Source organism: Octodon degus, unplaced genomic scaffold (assembly GCF_000260255.1).
Source record: "Octodon degus isolate 3935 unplaced genomic scaffold, OctDeg1.0 scaffold00103, whole genome shotgun sequence".
In the NCBI taxonomy this organism is placed as follows: Eukaryota; Metazoa; Chordata; class Mammalia; order Rodentia; family Octodontidae; genus Octodon; species Octodon degus.
In genome coordinates, this window is record NW_004524679.1 from 683,254 (window position 1) to 689,612 (window position 6,359).

A 6,359-nucleotide genomic window follows, 5' to 3' on the forward strand; every position below is an offset into this window, starting at 1 on the left:
CCCCACCCTCAGGGTGGGCTGAACCAGCCAAATAAATAAATAAATAAATAAATAAATAAATAAATAAATAAATAAAAAAGAAAAGCTAGCGGGCTCTTCGTCCTGCCTCATCTGGCTGGCTCTACTCTGCATTTGACTTGAATGTTTCATCAGATCCTTTCTAGATTTCCATTTGATTTCAGTGGACTTTGAAGACGGATCACCACTCTCATTTAGATGAAATCCTTTGGAGAGAACTTTCTTTTCTTTTTTTTTAGAACTTTATTTTCGAAGTAAAGATTTTCATCAAAATAAAAATCTATTCTGTAACCTGATTTGATATCTTCAAATTCTGTCACTTCAACTCTGGTCAAATAATGCAAAGCTTCCTCCTCTTCTTCCCCAAGCAGCGTTATACTTGTGGATGGTTAACAAATGTTGTTACTCAGAAATTTGGGATTTTGGCGATCAATTCTGACTTTTGAAAAAAATGGTTGACTTGTTCATTAAGTCTATTTCATTTTGTACTTCATGGATGTGTTCAATTGCTTCTTGTTGCTTTTTCTGAGGTCTCACCGCCCGGTCGTGGTTGGAGTTGAGCTCTATTTTACTGACTTTGGCCGCCAGAGCCAACAAGGTGCAGCTCCGCTTTCGGGGAAACCGGGAGGGGAGAGAAGGGAAGGCCAAGGGGGCGGGCGGCCGGCGTCTTCCCTAATGTCACACGCGCGGGCGCCCGCTCTGTCAGGCTGCCTCCTTCAGGCGCGTCTCGCTTGCCCTGCCCCTCGCTCTCTGGCTTGCTCTGCCCTCTCCGCCAGTCAGGGAGGGGCGGGGGGCAGCGCGCTGGGCCTGGCTGGGTCTCCAGCTTGCGGAGGGGAGGCGGAAAGGAGGCGGCGGCAGGCCCTTCAGCTCCCTCGCTCGCGCCGCGCTCCAACTCGCTGCTCTCTCTCCGAGCCCTAGAGGTGTTCTTTTTTGCCAGCAGCTGCATCAGAATTCTTTATTGTTGTTGTTGTTGTTTTTAATCTTTCCTTCTTTCTTAATTTAAAAAATCTTTCATTTATTTATTTGATACACTACACAGCTGGGACTCGTAGTGATCTTCCAGTCCCAGCCTCCCTAGCGCTGGAATTACAGGAGTGCGCCACCACGCCCAGGTTCAGCGGCTGGAACGGCACAGGTCCGGCATGGCATGTGGTACCTGAGATTGAACCCGACTCTTTACACTTGCCAGGCAGGCGCTTAGACTGCCAAGCTATCTCCCCAGCCCAAATGTTTTAATAATAACAATAAAAAGTAAATCCCCCCACCTCGCTTTTTTTTTTTTCTTCCCGGAATCAGAGATTGAACTCAGGCCCTTGTGCTTGCCAGGGAAGCGCTTATTCTACAGTGCCATCTCCCCAGCCCCCCCTTTTTTATTGTTTAAAAAAGTAAAAAAATGGGAGGGTCAGCCAAATAGCTCAGCGACTAAAGTGCCTGCTTAGGCGGGCACAGGGGCCAGGAGGTTGATCCTCAGGCCTGCTGTGCTGGTCTCATTCCTGGGGCACGATGAGATGGAGACTGAGAAGGACTGTGGTGGCACACATCTGTAATCCCTGCTCTTGGGAGACTGTAAACAGGAGGATCACTACGAGTCTGATCTACGCAGTAATACCCCATGGACTCTGTACACTGTGTCATTAAAAAAAAGACTACAAAATGGTTAAAAATTGTTTTTGAACTTTTTTTGGGGGGGGCAGAACCGGGGATTGAACCCAGGTCCTTGTGCTTGCCAGGCAAGTGCTTATTCTACTGAGCTATGTCCCTGGTTCCCCCCAAAAGCATTTGAAACAATATGAAATTTCATTAAAGAAAACAGTAAAAATTTGACAATGGTTGTTGGATTGCATAACGTTATTTTCAAATTAGTTGTTTAGATTTCCAGAAATAAATCTGCATAATTGGCTAAAAAAAGCTATAAGAGGGGCCAGGGAGATAGCTCAGTAGAATAAGCTGTTGCCTGGCAAGCACAAAGGCTTGAGTTCAATCTCCAGTTCCGCCAAAAAAAAAAAAAGTTATAAGAAACTAAAAAGAAGAAAAAAATTTAAGTATTAACTACTCATTTAGATAGACCAGAAACAAACCACAGTATAATTATCCAAACCATCGTGTGTATATGTAAAAGTATTTTTCCCCTGCTTTCTTTAGTCCTTTTCCTCATCCCAGATTTTCCTTCCCTTTGAACCAATTCTTTCTCTTTCTCAGTATTATGCCTTTTAGATTTTACTTACTCTTTCATGTTCTCACACTAGCAAGACTACATGGTGTTTGCACATGCAGTTCTGATGTATTTCTCTTGAAGTTATAGACTGTAGTTGCATTCATTTAGCTGTAAAAGCCTCAAATTTATCTGTTTTTAAAAGCTGAATAATATTGCATTATGTAAAAATATCATATCTTTTTTACCCATTCCTCAGTTGGTGCACATTTGGGTTGTTTCCAAGATTTAGCTATGACAAATTGTGGTGCTATAAACATGGGTGTACATGTATTGTTGTGGTATGATATTTCCAGTTCTTTTGGAAAAATACCTAGCAGTGGAACAGTAGCTTTCATTGCAACTTCCAATCCAAGCTTTTTGAGGAATCTCCATACTGATTTCCATAATGGTTGTACTGGCCTGCACGCCCACCAACAGTGGGTGATTCCTTTTGCCCTACAACCTCTCCACCACATATCATTGGTTGACTTCTTGATGATAGCCATTCTTTCTGGAATAAAATGAAATATCAGCTTTGTTTTAATTTGCATTTCTTGAATCACCAATGATGTTGAGCATTTTTTCATATATTTGTTTGCCATTTGTATCTCTTCATTTCTGAAATGTATATTTATCTCAGATGCCAACATTGTACTGGGTCTTTGAATTTCAGAGGCCTGATTTTTTAAAATTCTTTTTTTCTGGGTAAATTGTACTTTTTTTATTGGAAAACAAACATACTACTTGGAATGAACTTGAGGCAAATTGTGCCATAAGCAGATTTTTTTAAAGTGGCTAAACAAAGTTTAAAAAGCAAGTAACAATAAAAGAAAATGTTTCTGGTACAAGACCAGCAGTACAAAAAATAATGTATGAGTTTTGGATAATACACCCATTTTGCAATAGTGCATCTTTTAAGTACATATTGTTGACTGTCCATAGCCATGCAGAGTTACAACTCCACAGTTCAACAACAACATGTTAACAATTCCTCGGAAAGCTACTTTAAAAAACGTCATAACACAGATGTTCTCTCATTTGACCAACTCCATCTAAGTTTAGATGTACAGAAGGGCTTAGAGGGCTGGAGAGATGGCTCAGTAGAATAAGCACTTGCCTGGCAAGCAGAAGGGCCCGAGTTTAATCCCCAGTTCTGCCAAAAACCAAAACAAAACAAAACAGAAGGGCTTAGATATATCCAGAGTAAGCCGCATGCAACATGTTACTTGATCAGTTTTCTAAAATAAGGTTTCAGGACAATGACAGTAAGATAGTGGAAGAAAACATGGAGGAGTGAAGTCCTAATCATACACACATTTTTTTTGACAGTAGGGGTAAACCTTTTACAGATAAGTTACAAACAAAGAAAAGGCAAATAAATTTGTACAAGAAATTTGCCACATTCTATACAATGTCTTCACTTTGCTGTCATCATTTGTACAAACTTTTCATAGCTTACTTGGACATTACCATCAATATCTGCTTCCCTGATCATTTCATCAACCTCCTCATCTGTTAACTTTTCTCCAAGGTTTGTCCTCACATGGTGAAGCTCTGCTGCACTAATATAACCATTGCAATCCTTATCAAATACATTCAGTGTTTCTCTAATTTCTTCCTCATTGTCTGTGTCTTTCGTTTTTCTTGCCATTATTGTCAGAAATTCAGGAAAGTCAATTGTACCATTACCATCCACATCTACTTCATTAATCATGTTCTGCAACTCTGCCTCTGTGGGGTTCTGCCCCAGAGACATTACAGTTCCTAACTCCTTTGTTGTAGTTTCATCACCATCCTCATCAAATAGTGTGAAAGCTTCTCTGAATTCTACAACCTGCTCTTTGGTCAGTTAGTGAGCCTTGTTGTAAGCGCTACTGGTTTCCAAGATGTGAACACCGAACCACTCAGCTCGCTCATTCCACTGGAACTAATTCTTAAAATTCTTTATATGTTTTAGATAAGACGTCCTTTGAGGGACAGTCTGATACAATTTTTTCCCTTTTTGTGTGTTTTCTTTATACTCCATTGGTGATTACTTTTGATGTGCAGAAAGTTTTCAGAAAGATGGGATCTCAATTGTGCTTTCAAGCATCATGTCCAGGTTCTGAAACCAAACCAGGTTTTGGTTTTTCTTCATAAACTCTCTACGTACACATATGTCCTTAAGATTTCTACCTACTTTATTCTTCAGAAGAATTAATGTTTCACATTGAATATTTATTTCTTTGATTCATTTTGACCGTAGTTTTGTGCATGGTGATAGGCACAAATCTAATTTTAGCCTTCAGGATGTGGAAAGCCAGTTTTTCCAGCACCATGTTTGGCCTCTTTGTGAAACACAAAGCAGCTGATTATGTTTGTAGTTGTGTCTGTGTCTTATAATGTGTTCCCCTGATCCACAGGTCTGTTTTTCACCAGTGCCATGCTAATTTTATCACGATAGCTTTGTAGTATAATTTCAAGTCAGGGATTGTGATGTCTCCAGCCTCTCCTTTGTTGCCCAGAATTATTTTTGATATTCTCAATCTCTTCTGGATACAGATGAATTTTTCAAATGTTTTCTTTGGATCTGTGAAGTATAATAATGGTACTTTAATTGGGACTGCATTGAATCTGTGCAGCAATTTTGAAAGTATGAACATTTTCACAATGTTGTTTTTCCTATCCAGGAGCAAGGAATATCTTTCCATTTTTTTTAGTATCCCTTCAATTTCTTTTTACAGAGTACTGCAATTTTCACTGTATAAATCTTTTACTTGCTTTATGAGAAGGATTGCTAAGTATTTAATATTTGAAGTGTTACTGTGAAAGTTGTGGATTGCCTAATTTCTCTCATGGTGCATTTGTTGTTTGCGTATAGAAATGCTATGGATTTTTGCATATTGTTTTTGTTTCCTGCTGTGCTACTGAATTTGACTATTAAATATCCAAGTCTCATAGGGGAGTTTTTGGGATCTTCCATGTAGAGTATCACGACATCCTCAAATAGTGGTAATTTCACTTCTTCCTTTCCAATCATTTTCTTTAGTTTCTTTCTCTTGTTTAGTTGCTATGGATAATGTTTCCAGAACTATATTGAATAGGCACAGTGATAGTGAGCATCATTTTCTTTTTCCCAAATTTAAAGTGAACACTTTCAGATTTTGTAAATTTAGTATGATGTTGGCTGTTGGTTTCTCATAGATGGCTTTTATTAGATTGAGTTAAAGACCACCTTTTCCAATTTTCTGTAGGGTTTTTACAATAAATGAGTGTTGAACTTTGTGTAAAACTTTTTCATCATATATTGAGATGATCCTGTGATTTTTGTCTTTGGCTCTGTAGATATGGTGTATTACATTTATGAATTTGCATACGTTGAACCATTCCTGCATTCCTGGGATGGAATCCACTTGGTTATGTTTTATAATATTCTTGATGATTTGCTGAATTCTGCTTCTAGAGTTTTACTGAATATTTTTGCATCTATGTTCATTAAGGAGATTAGCCTGTAATTCCCTTTTTTATTTGTATCTATCTCTGCTATTGATATTAGAGTAATTCTTGCCTCTAGGAATGACATTGGGAGAACTGCTTCCCTTTCAATTTGATTGAAGAGTTTGAGATAAGCTGGTACTAAATATCCAACTTTCTTGTAGAATTCAGCTGTGAATCCATCGTGATCTAGGATTTTCTTCATTGGTAGGTTTTTTAATTCCATTTTTAATTTCATTGACTGATATTCAGCTATTCAGAATTTATTTATTTATTTATTTATTTATTTGTGTGTGTGTGTGTGTGTGTGTGTTTGTGTGTGTGGCCAGCTCAGCCCACCAGGGGGCGGGGCTGGCTGTCATGTGGTGCTGGGGATTGAACCACAGTCCCGTGCTTTGCTAAACTTGTTCTAAGTAGGTGCTTTAGACTACTGAGCCATCTCACCAGCCCCGTATTCAGAAATTTTTATAAGTTCTTGATTGAGCTTTGGTAGTTTACACGCATTTAGGAATATGTTGATTTCTTCTGTGTTTTCTATGCTATGAGAGTAAAGATTTTGTGAATAAGTATTGATGATCTTCTGAATTTCTATGGGGGCTGTAGTGATTTAAGTCTTTTCATTCCTTATTGCATGAAAGTGAGTGTTTTCCTCTTTTTTTTTTAAAAAGGTTGT

At 38.7% G+C, this 6,359-nt stretch overlaps 2 pseudogenes; both read right to left on the minus strand.

Annotated features, from left to right (window-relative positions):
- Positions 1-964, minus strand: part of LOC105743163 — a 1,520-nt pseudogene extending 556 nt beyond the window's left edge.
- Positions 965-3,629: 2,665 nt separating this feature from the next.
- Positions 3,630-6,190, minus strand: LOC101570855 (annotated as a pseudogene).
- Between the last annotated feature and the right edge of the window lie 169 nt (positions 6,191-6,359).